This window comes from Lissotriton vulgaris, chromosome 6 (assembly GCF_964263255.1).
Source record: "Lissotriton vulgaris chromosome 6, aLisVul1.2, whole genome shotgun sequence".
Taxonomy (NCBI): domain Eukaryota; kingdom Metazoa; phylum Chordata; class Amphibia; order Caudata; family Salamandridae; genus Lissotriton; species Lissotriton vulgaris.
Genome location: NC_141694.1, coordinates 1,330,579,846 through 1,330,598,640, shown reverse-complemented (window position 1 = coordinate 1,330,598,640; position 18,795 = coordinate 1,330,579,846).

Genomic DNA, 18,795 nt, shown 5'->3' with positions numbered 1-18,795 from the left:
TTACGAACATTCCATGACGTATGTGTGGTTTCTGTTTCACTTGCTCTTTACTCATTATTATCGCTGAGGTCTCGCTATAACAAAGGTCTTGGTAATGCTGCCAAGCCTTGCATGGTGTTATAACAAAAGGGTGCAGTGTCCTTTTGGGTTCATGCATATAGCCATACCTCTTAAAAGATTATCTCTATGCAAGTGTGCAGTGTGTGAAGGTGTGTGTGTTTGGTTTTTACTTTCAAGGTGTGTGTGTGTTTTTGACTTTCCCTGCCACATGTGAAGGTATCATCAGACATACTGAAGAAGCTCATGCATGACTTGTACTTCATTCGATTGTTTATAGTTTTGTGTGTTCTTACTCCCATAGGAGCTGGTCTCCTTTCTCTCTTATTGAGATCAGTGTCCCAGTCTATTCTGTGACCCAGAGTTTGCTTCTCCACCAGCACAAACGTGCACCAGTTGTTTTTTTCTTTATTTTATCTTCTTATTTTCATTTCTTATTTTAGTTTATTGTGTGTTCCCAAACCCCCTTCCCTTGAGGCCATCGGATGAGCACTGGTGTCTCTGGTTCAGTGTATGTTGGATGGTTTCGGGGATTGTTGGGTTCTAACTGCTTCTGCAATTCTAGCAGAGAGAAGAACGTGTTCCAATGTTCCTTTTCCCAATCCGCCCCTGATAGGGCCTACGCGCAAACCCAAATAGCCAAAAAAAGGCCTGGCACAGAATGAGTTATAGAAGAGGAAAAGAAAGAATGGAGTTTTAAAGTGGTCAAAGAGCTACAAATTTCAAAATGAAACCCTGTTCATGTTTGATCTACATTTATTATTATTGTTTTTAATATAACTCTTTATTTGCTACATACTGAAACTTAACAGTATTGCTAAATACTTAATAAAACATTGGGGATCATCTTGAAAGTTCTTTTACAGGTAGTTTGCAATAGAGAGAATCATATATATGAAAACATACTTATTGACATTTAGAACTTGAGACAGGTACATCCACATTTCATGACACATACATAGATAGTCTTAAAAGTAGTTTTTTAACCATATATACCCAGACATTTATATGCCTACTTTAAAACATCTCATGTAAAACAGCCATAGTCATACTTACGTATAAACATATGATTACACAGAAATCCATACACTCACTCACATATTTACAGATGTACAAGCATGCACTGTGTTCCACACACCCAGACACATAAGATACTCACATATCCACAGGCACCCCCTTGCACTCATCACACATGCACAACTAGGAACACACAGACATACAACCACACATTCAGACAGATACATGCACAAACACCCCCACACACTCACTCACACATATAGACAACAACACACTCAGGCATTCTACACATATCGAGTCACGCACAAAGCTACACATCCACCAAGATTTCTTTGTATTCACAAACACACAAATGCTCAACTGGAACCATACACACATACCTACAAACACTCAATCAGACACATACACTCACACCCTGCACATACTAATTTAATCACTCCTGCAGATACACAATCACACTCTGTCAGACACCCACCCACCCACCCACCCAGACATGCACATACTCGCATATCCACAGACATTCCTTCACACTCAGTGTAACGACTGGATTTATGGACCAGATGGGATCAGCTCCTGAGAGCCCCTCCAACCCAGCCGGAACGTAACCACCTCCCTCCTCAGGACCATCTATCCAGGCACCTGGGTACCTACCTGAGGATGGGGAACTCGCAATATACAAGCTCATATCATCAGAAACACCACTAAATCTATAGGGATACTAAGAATACTCACTGATTACTAAGGACATCCAAGCCCTACACCACACTCATACCTCATAGTCTCGTGACCACATGGGTCCAGACTAATCTACCCGGGGGCAGTTCTGATTATCTACCATTACACACTGATTACCCTCAGTGCTCACTCAAGCCGCAATCTTGCGGGTATACACACTGCTCACCCTCAGTGCTCACTCGACACACAATCCAGCGTGCCATATACACTGGGCTGCAGCCCCAGTGCTCACTCTCTTTCTATTGTGTCCACAATCCAGCGGAACTACACACCAGTCTCCTACCTGGTGCTCACTCACTTACAATCCGATCTGCAATCCGGCAGATCTACACACTGACTACCCTCAGTGCTCACTCAAGCCCATCTATCTTTAGAGTCCCATAAGACTGTTCTCTATCTTTAGAGTCCCGTAAGACTGTTCTCTATCTTTAGAGTCCCGTAAGACTGTTCTCTATCTTTAGAGTCCCGTAAGACTGTTCTCTATCTTTAGAGTCCCGTAAGACTGTTCTCTATCTTTAGAGTCCCGTAAGACTGTTCTTTTTACACAAGCCACAATCCTGTGGGTATACACACTGACCACAATCAGTGCTCTCACTAACGCCACTTATCAATGACAACCACTTTCCTATGAATACCTTCAGCTCTCTGTCTCTCTATGTTGGGAAGTCTCTCTCACTATTCACTAAGGGTTTGCTACTACAATAATATTATGGGATGGCCGAATTACTTAGTATGTCAATTATTCTTTAGTTGCAGGTCTCCTCTCTCTCCCTACTTATTCAGTTATCACTTGCCTGATCAGGGGTAACATCTGTTCAAACAGTAATACCTGACTAGGAGACAAGGTTACCTCCACTGTATGGGGACAAAAGATATACACACTATGTGTAAGAGTTATTCCCTGATTTAAGCGCTCCTACTCCCTTTTGATCCTTCAGTTACTTCACAGCAACTGGTTAGAAGAAAAGGTTAGCTCTATCTTAAGAATAACACATTCACACTAGTTCACTAAGAACTGGGGTATCTTTATTACAACAATGATGAAATACACATACACAAATCTGCGGGGTCTCTATGACTAACAGGAACTTTAACACACCTCTGAAAGAAAAGGATTAGACATACAGGATAACAATACAGTAGGGACAAGGTTAAGGTTTGTAAATACAGAAGGATATCACCTGAGGGGTATGAAGTCTTGCTCTAGCTGTCATCTGGGTTCCTCTCTCGTCTGTGCCTTGGCTCATCTCAGACTCTCTCTCTTGCACTCTTGGATACACATCTGCGCTGATCACTTTGCACTGGACTCCTCTCCCCCACGAACTGTCTCTACCTTCCAGCTTCAGTCTAATGGTTTCTGCCGCTCTGATAACCGTTTGTTCCACTACCTTTTTCACTCTGTCTCTGTGCCAATGTCCAATTAACTCCAGCTGCTCCCACAGATTAATCCACGATATAACTTCAGTCTCTTCTAAAAGGCATTACTTCAGACTCCAGCTATTCACAACTCCTCCTGATAAGTAACTGCTTCTGACTGCTTCCTTCCTTCAGTTCCTGACTGTCTGTTTGTCTTCTCTCTGTTCCAAGCATTTTCTGTATCTTCTCCTCCTGCAATTCCACTCCTCCAACTCTACCAACACTCTCTGCTCCTCCAATTCAACTCCACTGCTTCTACCACTCCAGCTCAACTCGACTCTGCTCCTCCAACTCAACTCACTGACTCCGCCTCGGCACTTCACTAATATAGAATGCTGTCTCCTCATGGAAAGTTCCAGCCAGCAGCTTCCTCCCACTGATTCCATGTACCAGGCTCCTTGCGCTAGACGCTCCCACAGTGACCAGCTGCTTGTTTCGTCTAGAGACCTGAGCCCAGAGACACTTCCTGATTAGATTCAGCTCTGGCCGGTTCTCTCCGGTTCGCTTAGGGCGAACAACAGCTCAAAACCAAAATATTACCTTTTCCCTTGAAGCCTCTCAGCTCCATCAAAATGGAGTCTCTCTAGTTCTGGGCCTTGTAGGCCTGAGAAGGATGAAATAACCCTTAGCTCTGTCAGAGTACCTACATAAACCATACCAATGTGTAATATAAAGTCAGGACTACAGGATCCAACCTCTACTATAAGCAATAATGAAAGGCCAAAGCCAATAGGCAATAGATGGCCTCTTCTAGGTCTGGAAGAAAGGGCTTAAAAGGGCCAACACAAGCTAGGAATACATATCCTAGATGTGAGCAAGATTAAAGTCTTTATCACTGCCAAATAGAGCCAAAAAGCCTGTCAATACATTCCACCCTTAGACTTTATTTTGCGAACATCTATAAACAACAACATCCAAATAAACAAACATCAACATAATCTATCAACAAAACCAAAAACCAAATAAAACTCTCTAAAATGAATGACAACTTAAGGAAATTCCACCTGAAAATTAATGTAGGGAATACAAATCTAACAACCAACTGAAAACAAATCAAAGCACCCTTGACTTGAATGCTGAAACATATCTAAGATTTGATCTGAGAACAACAGAAACTAACCAAAGCATCCTCAAACGAAATATGCCTCAACTTCTAGTGATAACTGATGAGTTCTATTGATATAGGGACTTATTTGTTGAATGAAAACAGCAAGGGGCCTAAATGGGGCCTACCTACTCCGGTCAACTTAAGAACTAAATGTGCTTCAACTTCTAATGATAAAACAATAAAGGGCCTAAATGAGGCCTACCTACTTCGGACAACTTAAACTAATGATAACTCATGAAATCTATTGGTGTAGGGCCATGTGTGTGGAATAAAAATAACAATGGGCCTAAATGAGGCCTACCTACATTGGTCAACTTAAGAAAAAATGTGGTGAAATCTGAGAAATAAACATGACAAACGGTTCTCAAGGTCTGGGCAAACATTAATAATAAATGTAGGACATAACCATACTAAAAGACACACCTCCCAGGACAACTGAAAGTCTAGGGTAACCACCGTTGGATCAATCAAAGTGAAAGTGTAATAACAGGAAAATAAAGATAACCCCATTCCTACAAAATAGCTGGTGTAGCACTATGCATATTAGGCAATGAATCAAAGAAATGTATCTAAATGTGGTGCATACATAAAAGCACAAAACAGTTAGCACCTAGTTTCCCACTGTATCACACTGTGGAACACATGAGTGCACCACCATTTTTTTTTTTTCGTTCCTCCATTGGCAAGACTGTTTTGCAGAAAACAGGAAAACTATAATAGGTGAAAGATAAACCAGTGTAAAATAGCATAGCAGAGTAAAAGCAAAATATATATGAAACAGTTCAGTCATGTGGCACTGCATAAACATTAAAACATGAACAGGACTGTAATCATTTCATTTGGGGCCTGTTCGTGGTGATTGCAAAGAAAAACATGGGAATAATGCAGGCCAAGGAATTACATAACAAATTCCTTTTGTGGGAAACATTATCACAACCAAATAAAAATGGGTTCTTTTAGAATAACATTTTTTTTAAAAGATGACTATTGGCTTTGTCAGCCAACTGCAGGTTGTAATTCAAATTTCAGGAGTTCAGTCAATGTAAGATCTCTTTTAGCATCATTTTGGGGTTCAAGGCAGTCAATTGTGGGTACATCAGTGTAGGTCACCACCCTGCATCTTCATCTGTATCTGGTACCAAGGAAGCACTTCCTCCGATCCAGTCTTCAGCTTCCGCCGTTCATCCACCACCATTCCGGTCTGGTCTGGTTCCATCTTCCAAAAATAACAAACTAACATAAAAAATGAGAACAAAAAAGTAAAATAATAAAGGGAGTGGGAGGGGGGTGGGCCGATGCACACACCAAACACCACAACCCAACAACCTAGAACGAGAAAACCAGTATCATTAATCTAGCAAAAATAAATTTTCCATTTAAAAAGCACCCCAAGTGCTTTTCATTGTCGAAAGAAACATCCTAATTAATAAAAACATTATTCTGAATTCAAGAAATAATTAAAATCATATACTTTTAAATTTGTTTGGACAAAATCAAATTTTTTCATACACAGCCAGAAGGGCTGGGGCCTAGCAACACCCTAATCCTCTGTGAGACAGCCCCTCCCTTCAGAAAGATGTTCGTGCTCAGAATTTTGAATCCGCTCCAAAAAATACGCAGAAGCCAGGCTACAGTGTGATGTAATTTGAATCACTGCCAAGTACTGATCTCATTGCAGGAGCAAGGCTGCTGCCAACCACTCGGTCCAAGCATCTCTAATCTCTAGTCAGGGAAGCTAACCCAGGCCTACTGTATCTATCTAACTCCAAGGGCAAAGCGTCTGCCAATTATTCTGCATGTAAAAGGATCCCTTATCTGAAGGCAATGAAGCTGTCTGCGCCGACAGCAAGGAAGAGCGACTTGACCCCTCCCTTACATAAACATTTCTTCCGCGGAAAGAAATTGGAGGATGGCCAATGATAACAAGACAGGCACTGCTCGGCGCTCCAAGAGGGAAAGGCCCTCCCTTCACAAAACAGCTTTTCTCTGAGAGCCAGGCAAATTCAAGGTCAAAAAACACATTCCCTGGAACTCAAAACAACTCCGTTCCCATGCCAGAACCACTGTTCTCAAACTAACTAAATTAAATTGAAAACTTGACGAAAAGCATCTGAATATTAATAAGGGCATATATTTTCAGTAACTAAGTGACATGCTAGCATTTTAAAATAATTCAGTACTGCTACTAGCTGCAAAGGAAAAAATATTAGCAGACACATTACAGTTAACATTTGGAAAATAACATGTGAAACACCATAAATTTGCACTGCAGGCCAGATTCATCAGTTTTTTCAAATAGTCATTTTTCTAACTGAGTGGGTATACTCACACAATGGTCTGCTACATATCAGAAACATTTGCATTTGAAAAAAGGTTCAGCTTGCATTGGAAAAATAATAATGAGAACACATTTGTTTTAAAAACACACAGTTGCATTTCACTAATTAAAAGCACATGTTACCGTGCACTGTTGGTCAAGAGTAATTATTCACAACCTGTGATCATTCCAAAACACCGGTTTACATATTCCTTTCTAGTTGGAAAACCCTCTACGAAATAATTAATGAAAACAGCCCGTAGCGTGCACTCTAACCGGGCCATCTTTTTAATATTTCACTCATTTTAAATCATGCATTCAAAAATAATTCTCCACACGTCTGTGGATGCATATTAAGTATCACATTTAAATGAACACTGCTCCCTCCATGCAAACCCTTATCTCAATCCGACTGGTTGGTTTATAACTTACCGACCTCTAAGAGTCAGACACATGAAATCATCAGTTCCAAGGCAAACCCACACAAATTCGTAGACGCATTTCAAAAAGAATGTTAAATGAACACAGCTCTACTCTCAGCACAAGATGTTACCCTTCCGTCAGCAAGCTGACAAAGCACATAGGCAGAACCCAGCAACCAATGAAAGTCAAATCAAACCATCATTCATCAAAACACTCACTGACTTTTAGTGTCAGCTCAAATAACCATGCATGTTAAACAGCATGTTAAAATAAATCCTGCCATCTCAATACAAGATATTAACCCTTTGGCAGCTCAAGCACAATCATTCCCCAATGACTGCAGTACATGGGAAAGTCATGAACTCATCTCTCCACGTTTTCACATAACACGTGCACACATCTACAAAACAAATCCCCCAAGCATTTGAAAGAGATCCAGCTCTCTCCTGCCTAACGTAATGATAACATGCCCTGTCCAAGCCATAACCACACGGCGCTATTCACAAGCCATATTTACAAGAAAGTCAACAAGTTCAAAAAATGACATGCTCCTCACAAGGAATATATTCAAGGCGCGATTCACAAGGAACACAGCGAGTCAAAATGAGAACATGCTCCTCACAAGCTACATTAACATGGCGCTATTTACAAGCCATATTTACAAGAAGCTATTTACAAGGAACTCCACAAGTCATATTACATTGAACACATTTCACATTGCACAGCATAAGCAGACGCAGCAAGCAATTTAATGGGCAATTTAAAAGCATTTTTCACACACATTTGTACAATTGGATCATCACAAAGATGTTACTGGCTCCCACATGTAATGCCACCATTCAAGCCTGACAGTTCAAACACCAAGATGAAAAGCATTTCTTCCACCCTGCATAAGCCAAATGCCATGATGTACTGCAATCTCCTCACACTGCAACTGTTCATGCCCATAGGTCACACAGGCTTCATAAACTGCAAGACTACGCCAGATGGAACTGGCGATCAGGGCACTCCCCCACAACTTATGGGAAACTATCCAAGCACATGGCCAGGTCACACAGGCTTCGTAAGCAGCCGACTAAGCCAGATGTAACTGGCGCTTAGGGCACTCCCCCACAACTTATGGGAAACTCAGCTGTTCAAGCCAATAGGTCACACAGGCTTCGTAAACTGCAAGACTACGCCAGATGGAACTGGCGATCAGGGCACTCCCCCACAACTTATGGGAAACTATCCAAGCACATGGCCAGGTCACACAGGCTTGGTAAGCAGCCGACTACGCCAGATGTAACGACTGGATTTTCGGACCAGATGGGATCAGCTCCTGAGAGCCCCTCCAACCCAGCCGGAACGTAACCACCTCCCTCCTCAGAACCATCTATCCAGGCACCTGGGTACCTACCTGAGGATGGGGAACTCGCAATATACAAGCTCATATCATCAGAAACACCACTAAATCTATAGGGATACTAAGAATACTCACTGATTACTAAGGACATCCATGCCCTACACCACACTCATACCTCATAGTCTCGAGACCACATGGGTCCAGACTAATCTACCCTGGGGCAGTTCTGATTATCTAACACAACACACAAACACGCCGAGGGCTTACCGGCGTTTTCCTGTGGTCGCTACTGCTACTGATGTAGCCGCTTTTTCTTGCAACAACTAGCCGCACCCGCTCCGCGGGTGCCGCGTCGCAGTTCTGGCCTTGAGTGGCTGTTGGGAGCACGTTTGCTCACAGCCTTCTGGAGGACTCGAGGGAGCAGGGATCCAGCTCGCACCATCAGCGCCGCTGCAGGGACTCTCCTAACCAGGAGCCCCTGCTTCCCGGCACACCTGCTGACCTGTTGCCCCTCCCATCCCTCGCTTCACGCCCCCATAAAGGAACGCCCCTTCCCCGCTGTGCGGGAGCACGCGGGAGCATCGCGGGAGAAGCCCGGGACAAGGGCGGGACCATCTTTGGCCATCAGGAGCCAGAAGAGGCCGGGCCGGGCCACATCTCTTGGCTCTGCCAAGTGAGCACGGGACCTACGGGAGCATGGCCACAGGCACTAGAGCAAGCAAATCTAGGAAAGCTGCGGGAGACGTAGTCATAGGTACAATGGATCAATTTATAACTCCGGCTGTCTCCATTGTTGAAAAGGAGATAATCCTAGCCGAACGTAGGCTTTCCCGGGACTCCAGGGGCCTATCACACAAGCGCTCATCTCTGGGCGCCCTTGCCCTAGCCCCCAGTCCTGTAAATGTACCTACTACACCATTGGTGGTAATTGACTCCCCGGACATTGATGAGAGAGTGAGTCGGATTAGGGCAAGCCTAGAAAGGGTAACTACCACTGCACTAGACATTGCTCATGATTCAACACACCCAAACCCACCTGATCCAACTGATCCTTCGCTGGGGGCCCAAAATTATGAACTTGATTCCGAGATCAATAATGCCCAAAGTCCTTCTGTGATGCCCAACGAAGCCTCAAATCCTCCCCCCACAGCCGCACCTACCGAAGCTAGCACATCCCTAGCAGCGGCTCCAGAAACTACTCCATCAGGGAAATTAGCTCCAGGACTAGCTGCACACAGGAAGAGAAAGCGTCCTGTTAGTCCTCGCAGGGGGGGCTCCCAAAAGCCACACAGTAAAGTAAGTAGGCACAACGTGACCAAAGGGGGTACCACCACAAACCACATCCTACACCCAAAAACCCCTACCATCCACACTAGAGTTACTGTATCCAAGGGTCCTGACGGGCTTGGCATATCAGGCCCGTCAGCGTCTCTTAGTACCACCCCAGTCCCCCAGGCTGTGCACACTGACATCACCACCCCACCCTTAGATGTCGAGAGCATAATCAGGTCTGTGGTGATGCCCCTTGCAGATAAGATCGACAGTCTCACACGTAAACTAGCTACCCTTGAGCAATCAATGTTGGATAATTTTTACGCTGTGAAATCACTGGTTAAATTCCACTCCAAGGCGCAGGGCGAAGACAATGGAGGGTTAAGGAGTGGTGCTGTCACCTTAGTTCCCTCGGAGCCAATGTCTCGCCAAAAAGCGCCTGTACTTGGGGAGGCCACACAGTCACTACAACCTAACACTGGAACCAGCCCTGCCCCACAAACCCCTACTCTTGGACCCAGCTCGGGCCGCCAAAAAGAAAAAACCCAATACTCAAGCGCTTAAGGCCCCCAAGGTTAACTTTGCTCCCAATCCTGAGCCTATAGCGTCAACCTCTAAAGCAGCAGGAAATGCGCCAACCACGTCGAATGGAAACATAACTCCATCCATTCCCACTCCTGGCAATCAGGCTGCGCCTAAACCCTTAGCTAAATCTCCAGCTAAAACATCATCAGACAGGGCGAAAACACACACACCCAACGCTAGCCTCCCCCCTGGTTGTAAACCGTATGTGGTAATTCTAACGGGAGTCCCGGAGCTTGAAGAGGGTTCTTGTGAGTTGTATTCTGATCTTAAACACAAGACCCTCTCCTGGCTTAAAGCAAATAGACCCCTCCCAGGGCATATCGATGGCAGAATAGCTTATGTTCGTCGTGTGGGGTGGATTGGCAATAGACGCAAGGATTTAACTGGGGACTGCGTGCTGATCAACTTCAGCGATCCTAGAGCAGCAGGTAAGATCTGCAGCCAGCAGTCGCATCATAACTTCTGCGACATACAAACTAGGGACTTGGGGTACTTTTATCGTTCCCCCCCCGTCATCTGGGCATAAGAAGTTTTTGCCGAATGGGGGTAGAGGCGCATGGTACCCGCATTACCCAACCTTGGACGTTAGAGCTAGGGCATGGACACCGACCCAAGCGGCCCCACCCCAGGGATGGGGTTGGTGACTTGGCGATCAAGCGGTATTAAACGCCCCCCCACCTAAGGTTATTGTACCATGCATAGCTGGGAGGGTCTCCCCGACATTAGTTAACACCCCTGCGCCCCAACCCACGCCCAACTCCCCCATCCCCTCTCCCTTAGGCTGTCGGACTGAGTTTACTGAGTCCGTGGATGGGGTAGAAATCTTGGGGGCCCCGGGTAGGGAAGCTGGAAGTGCTGGGTCTCCGAATCGCCCTACCCTGAAAGCTATCAGCTGGAATGTGGCAGGCTTAAATAACAAGTTGGACGCCCCGGACTGGGTGGCGCTCACTGAGCCCCACGCAGTCTGCGCATTCCAAGAAACGTGGTGTGTGGAACCAAGGCACAGAGTAGGATATGCTACCTTCTCTGTCCCGGCAGGTATTCCAGTATCGGGAAGAGGGCGCCCATTTGGAGGTCTCCTAGTCTGGGTCGATATATCCTTAGGATGGGGAGTACACCATCATCCCCAAAAATCACCAGATTTGATGTGGCTCACAGTAAAATGCCCAAATAAAGTTGAGAAGCTGGAGATCTTTAATATTTACACACGAGGGGTTTCAGGGAGGGCTTCGTCACCAACCCTCATGGCTCTGGAAGCAGCCTTAGGGGAGTGCCGTGGAGACTCTCTAATTTTGGTTATGGGGGACTTTAACTGCACATTTGAGCCCTTGATGGCCGACGAATCCTTGGACCTGTATGACGAAGAATCAAGGAGAGGCGTTCCGTCCCTCGATCTTCCAATTGTCAAAAGATGGACTCCTAGAATCGTCCAATTGAATTCCCTCACACTAGAGTATGGCTTGAGAGCAGCCAACGGGAGAACACGGTCAGACCTAGAGGGGGCACACACGTATAACAGGGTGGGTCACTCATCTAGGATAGATTATATCCTTTTAAACTTTCCTTTGTGGGCCCACATGGAGGACATGATAGTTCTGCCTTCCTTGGAAAGTGACCATAATGCACTCTCATTATCCCTAATATATTGGTGGAGGGACATCGGCTCATCTCGCGGAGCTCATGACGCATCTGAGCAGAGGTCATCGGGGGGGGTGGTCCCCTCAAATTGCCTCAGACGTTTAAAATGGGACAAAGTGGCTATTGATGAAGAAAAACTATCCTGCATCAGAGCCGTTATTGCTGCAGCTTGTGAAATTCTGGAAAGTCACCCTCCCAGCCCGCACAAGATTTCAGCCATGTTTAGCGAGGTTTCGACGTCGATAGGGGACTTGTTCATGGTCAAACTAAATACCAAGGGAAATAAAAACCATGACAAGCGACAGGGTAAATCAGGCTGGTACTCATCGGCGTGCCGTGCTGGAAAGAGAGCCCTAATTCTGGCAGTAAAGTGTGGTGATGCAACAGCAATAGCTACCAAACGCAAGTTCTACAAATCTGTGCTAAAGGCAGCCAGGAGAGACCGGGAAGATGCCTTCTGGCAGGAACTTCGTGTCGCCAGCGTAGAAAAAAATGCTAAAGGTTTTTGGGACTTGTTGCGAAAGAAACACAGACCTTTGGACACTGTCATCACATGCAATATAACCGAAGATCTGTGGTACTCACACTTCTCAAATCTGTATACAGCATCTGCTGTAGAAGCGATGGACTTCCCACTACCACAGATCCATCGAGGTGATGGGAGCTATGAGGAGAGTCTATTCACCAGGAAAGAGGCTGAAACTGCCATAAAATCTCTGGTCCCCCGCAAAGCAGCTGGACCTGATGGCCTTCCTGGCGACCTTCTCCGCATGGACACAGGCGAATGGGGTTTGCTAATTGCATCGCTACTGAACACAGCTATGGCAGGGGCCCCCCTCCCTGCTTCTTGGATGGCAGCCGAGGTGGTCCCTCTGCACAAGAAAGGCTCAAGAGACGACCCAGCTAATTATAGGCCGATTAGCCTGATAGATTGTTCCCAAAAAGTGGCGGGCAAGGCCCTCTTATCTAGGGTTCAGCAGTGGGCAGACGATAACAAGATACTCTCGGACTTTCAGGCTGGGTTCAGAGCCGGTACTGGAACAATAGAACAATCGCTAAGGCTGCTCATGATCCACTAGAAGGTCGTCACGATTGGGAAGGGTACCCTATACCTGGCCTTCATCGACCTCCGGACGGCTTTTGATTTGGTGCCCAGAAACAACTTATGGAAGGTACTGTGTGACCTCGGTATGCCACCCTACTTGCTTTACTTGATCATGAGGTTCCATGAAAATAACTACGCCCAAATACGCTGGGGGCCAAATGGACAAAAGACCTCAAGAATAGAGGTGAATAGAGGTGTGCGGCAAGGCTGCGTACTTGCCCCAACCCTATTCTACCTCTATGTAAATGGGGTGGTGGACTTCCTGACCCAGATACCAGCAGATGCGCCCTGTCTGGCAGGTCGCTTAATCCCTACCCTGCTCTTTGCTGACGATACTTTACTTTTGTCAAAATCTCCAATGGGCCTCCAGCAGCTCCTCTCTGGTTTTGACAATTTCTGCAAGCAGAGAGGTCTCTGTATTAATACAGACAAAACTAAGTATCTCATTTTGAACCCCCCACAAAAACTCGGCCCCCCTCCAACATTGGGGTCCGTTGCACTGGAAAGAACCAAGATGTTCGACTAACTACCTGGGCATCCGCTTGGTGGACTCTATGAAATGGGACTGTCATTTGACTAAAATGTTGCTGAGCCTGAAAAGAGTGACTGGGGCCCTGTTGAAAGAGCAGAGAGCAGCATCTACAAGACCAATAGTGGCAGTAATGGACATTTACTCGGCCAGAGGAGTGAGTGCAGCACTTTATGGGGCAGAGCTCTGGGGGATGTCAAACATGAAAGAGCTAACCCGAGCCGAGAATGCCTTCCTGAGAAGCCTAATGTCTCTCGGTCCATCTGTCCCTATCCTACCCTTGCAACTGGACATGGGCTGTCGGGCGATTGAAGATCAAGCAAAGTTACGCCCCCTGCTACTGTGGGCCCGCATCTGGAGAGTGCCAGAGCTCTCAAGCTATGCGGATGGCCTACGGGAGATAATTAAATCCACAGGTTGGGCAAAAATAAAATGGCTAAGGGACATTAAGGCTCTACTTGCCCACCTGGGGCTGGAAGAAGCATGGCACCAACAGTCAGCCCCGCCTAAATCTATGTTAAAACAACTCTATTGGTCATGGGTGGCAAACAAAAGAAACTCTTCTTCAACGACCTGCAAGTCGACCAGAAACTTCGTGGAGTTCAAAGATGTCCCCATCAGAGAACTGTATCTGGACATTATCTCTGCCCCATGGGAAAGATCCCTGTATTTTAAATTTAGAGTAGGTCTTCTCCCTGTAATGGAGCTCACATGCCCAAAAAAAAATTCTTTACCAGACTGCTCCATGGTGTCCCTTCTGCCCTCAGCGCCGTGAATCTGTCCCCCATCTGTTATTCGAGTGCCCTGCCTACAAGGTTCCTCGTATGAAATGGATTAAACCAATGTGTCTCACCTTGGGCACCAGACATTGCAATGTGGCACTAAGAATATTACTTACAGACACTCGTACATTCTTCGCATGCGCCACCTCGAAATACCTAGGGTGGGCATGGCGGATATGGTCAAAAAGACTTAGGCAAATTGTTTAATCATGATTTTAAACTTATGGTCTGTTTCTGGCCTATCTCTTTTAGCTAATTTAATTAACTCCCCCTCTAGAAATTGTAGGAAAAAACGTTGAGTCCTAGTATGTAAGGGGTTTTTATGCTTTTTATCTAGTAATGTTTAAATTGAATTTACCATGTATGTACGCTTTTTAAGATATTATTTATGTCGAAATAAAGCCTATTTGACTGACTGACTGATTATCTACCATTACACACTGATTACCCTCAGTGCTCACTCAAGCCGCAATCTTGCGGGTATACACACTGCTCACCCTCAGTGCTCACTCGGCACACATTCCAGCGTGCTATATACACTGGGCTGCAGCCCCAGTGCTCACTCTCTTTCTATTGTGTCCACAATCCAGCGGAACTACACACCAGTCTCCTACCTGGTGCTCACTCACTTACAATCCGATCTGCAATCCGGCAGATCTACACACTGACTACCCTCAGTGCTCACTCAAGCCCATCTATCTTTAGAGTCCCATAAGACTGTTCTCTATCTTTAGAGTCCCGTAAGACTGTTCTCTATCTTTAGAGTCCCATAAGACTGTTCTCTATCTTTAGAGTCCCGTAAGACTGTTCTCTATCTTTAGAGTCCCGTAAGACTGTTCTCTATCTTTAGAGTCCCGTAAGACTGTTCTTTTTACACAAGCCACAATCCTGTGGGTATACACACTGACCACAATCAGTGCTCTCACTAACGCCACTTATCAATGACGACCACTTTCCTATGAATACCTTCAGCTCTCTGTCTCTCTATGTTGGGAAGTCTCTCTCACTATTCACTAAGGGTTTGCTACTACAATAATATTATGGGATGGCCGAATTACTTAGTATGCCAATTATCCTTTAGTTGCAGGTCTCCTCTCTCTCCCTACTTATTCAGTTATCACTTACCTGATCAGGGGTAACATCTGTTCAAACAGTAATACCTGACTAGGAGACAAGGTTACCTCCACTGTATGGGGACAAAAGATATACACACTATGTGTAAGAGTTATTCCCTGATTTAAGCGCTCCTACTCCCTTTTGATCCTTCAGTTACTTCACAGCAACTGGTTAGAAGAAAGGTTAGCTCTATCTTAAGAATAACACATTCACACTAGTTCACTAAGAACTGGGGTATCTTTATTACAACAATGATGAAATACACATACCCAAATCTGCGGGGTCTCTATGACTAACAGGAACTTTAACACACTGCTGAAAGAAAAGGATTAGACATACAGGATAACAATACAGTATGGACAAGGTTAAGGTTTGTAAATACAGAAGGATATCACCTGAGGGGTATGAAGTCTTGCTCTAGCTGTCATCTGGGTTCCTCTCTCGTCTGTGCCTTGGCTCATCTCAGACTCTCTCTCCTGCACTCTTGGATACACATCTGCGCTGATCACTTTGCACTGGACTCCTCTCCCCCACGAACTGTCTCCACCTTCCAGCTTCAGTCTAATGGTTTCTGCCGCTCTGATAACCGTTTGTTCCACTAGCTTTTTCACTCTGTCTCTGTGCCAATGTCCAATTAACTCCAGCTGCTCCCACTGATTAATCCACGATATAACTTCAGTCTCTTCTAAAAGGCATTACTTCAGACTCCAACTATTCACAACTCCTCCTGATAAGTAACTGCTTCTGACTGCTTCCTTCAGTTCCAGCTCACTGACTGCCTGTTTGTCTTCTCTCTGTTCCAAGCATTTTCTGTCTCTTCTCCTCCTGCAATTCCACTCCTCCAACTCTACCAACACTCTCTGCTCCTCCAATTCAACTCCACTGCTTCTACCACTCCAGCTCAACTCGACTCCGCTCCTCCAACTCAAGTCACTGACTCCGCCTCTGCACTTCACTAATATAGAATGCTGTCTCCTCTTGGAAAGTTCCAGCCAGCAGCTTCCTCCCACCGATTCCATGTACCAGGCTCCTTGCGCTAGACGCTCCCACAGTGACCAGCTGCTTGTTTCGTCTAGAGACCTGAGCCCAGAGACACTTCCTGATTAGATTCAGCTCTGGCCGGTTCTCTCCGGTTCGCTTAGGGCGAACAACAGCTCAAAACCAAAATATTACCTTTTCCCTTGAAGCCTCTCAGCTCCATCAAAATGGAGTCTCTCTAGTTCTGGGCCTTGTAGGCCTGAGAAGGATGAAATAACCCTTAGCTCTGTCAGAGTACCTACATAAACCATACCAATGTGTAATATAAAGTCAGGACTACAGGATCCAACCTCTACTATAAGCAATAATGAAAGGCCAAAGCCAATAGGCAATAGATGGCCTCTTCTAGGTCTGGAAGAAAGGGCTTAAAAGGGCCAACACAAGCTAGGAATACATATCCTAGATGTGAGCAAGATTAAAGTCTTTATCACTGCCAAATAGAGCAAAAAAGCCTATCAATACACTCAGACATGCACAACTAGACACACGCATACATACCCTCACACATTCAGAGAGACACAGACAGCCCCACAAACTCACTCACATATATACGCACATACACAAAAGCACACTCCTGCACACACACACAGCCATGCAAAACTCACCCATCCACAAACATCTTCTTACACTCACAAACACTCTCAAACAATCATAGACACATACACTCACACCTCACACACTAACTCATATAAAAAGGTACTGTCACACATACACAGACCAAGATACACATGTGCTCACAAATTAACAGACTTCCCTTCACACTCATAGACAGAAATGGGCAACTAGATAGTCAATACAAGATCCGTTGGTGCACTCGTTTTTAACTGTTTAGTTATTGATTTTTTTCCAGTTTCGTTTATGTGCGACTACCCCCAAAGTGTTTCGTCTAGGCACACTACTATTCCAATGATTTGCTAGAAAAGGTGGAGAATCCCACCTTTGGTGGTCGTGTGCACTCTTTAACTTAGACCATTAGGTCATCCACGAATTCCTCATTCTTAAATCATTCACCAGAGAATTTTATCCAAAGTTCATCAATTTTCGTTATTTATTATTGAATCATAACATAAACTCCATGATTTAGTAAATCAATCATATTTCATCACTTCCTATAAACCCAATGCATTTCGGGTCTGAGACCCTTCTTCAGGGGTCTCTACCTGGAGAAAACAAGGAATATATGAGCCAGTCTTATAAACTCAATCGATCAATATAAACAAGAAACATAAAATGTCAATACATACATTGAAAAGTCTGTGATTTTCAACCATATTGTGATCATTAAACTAAATTGCACATGTAATCACAATGATATGACTGAAAAAACTAAATGCAAGACAATCTGCAAAAAGTAAATAAACTGAATGTAAACATCCTAAGCTGTTTTGTAACTTGTTCTTCAAGTCTATATCATATGTACATTTCAATTCCGATTTTGATCGTTACAAAACAAAGTAAAATTACAAACCAAAGTATCTCGTAACTTGCAACGTATGACCGAGATTGTTTGTACTTACGGAAGTGACATTCAACACGAACGGCTCAGTTCGGCCAATCATAAACGCGCTAGCAGTTTACTCCGGGTGTTAGCTTTAAAACAGTTCATTAATTGGATCAGAGAGTGGTCACGTGATCATGACCGATCTAAACCGTCGAAAAACGACTGAAAATATCAATAATAATAGATCCAATAATCCCAATAATACTGTGCAACCGCACGAGATAACGGAGGAATATTTCAAAGCCATAACAAATGAAAAAATTAATAAATGAAAATATTAGCATCAAAACAATAGTGGTGAAAACAATGTGTATAATCCCTAAATATTTTGAGCAAAATCGTAAAAAATGCTACTCGCATTTTAGCATCGAAATTCTATGCAAATCTCATATAGCCTGAAATATATACACAAGCAATGTCATGGTGTCGGCCATCTTAGTTTGGGGTAATGTTAGTAAATGGTGTGCAGAATCAAAGGGACATTCTCAAATTGTAGTTACAAAAAACATGATAATTCGATCCTATCATTTAATCCTTGAGGCTGTAGACTGCCCATCTTCTGAAACCAATAATATTCTGATCTCAGTCTTTTTTTGTGAATGTCTGTATCTTGTTGGGGTCTGATCACTTCTAGAATGGTGAACCGAAGTTGAGAGATATTGTGTTTTTCTTCCAACCAATCATGGCTATTGTTGATTTTTGATTCTTCTGTCTGATTTTGCTCTTATGTTCTGTTATTCTTACTTTAATCTTACGCTCTGTTTGACCTACATAACGTTTTCCACACCGGCATTTTATGCCATAAATAACA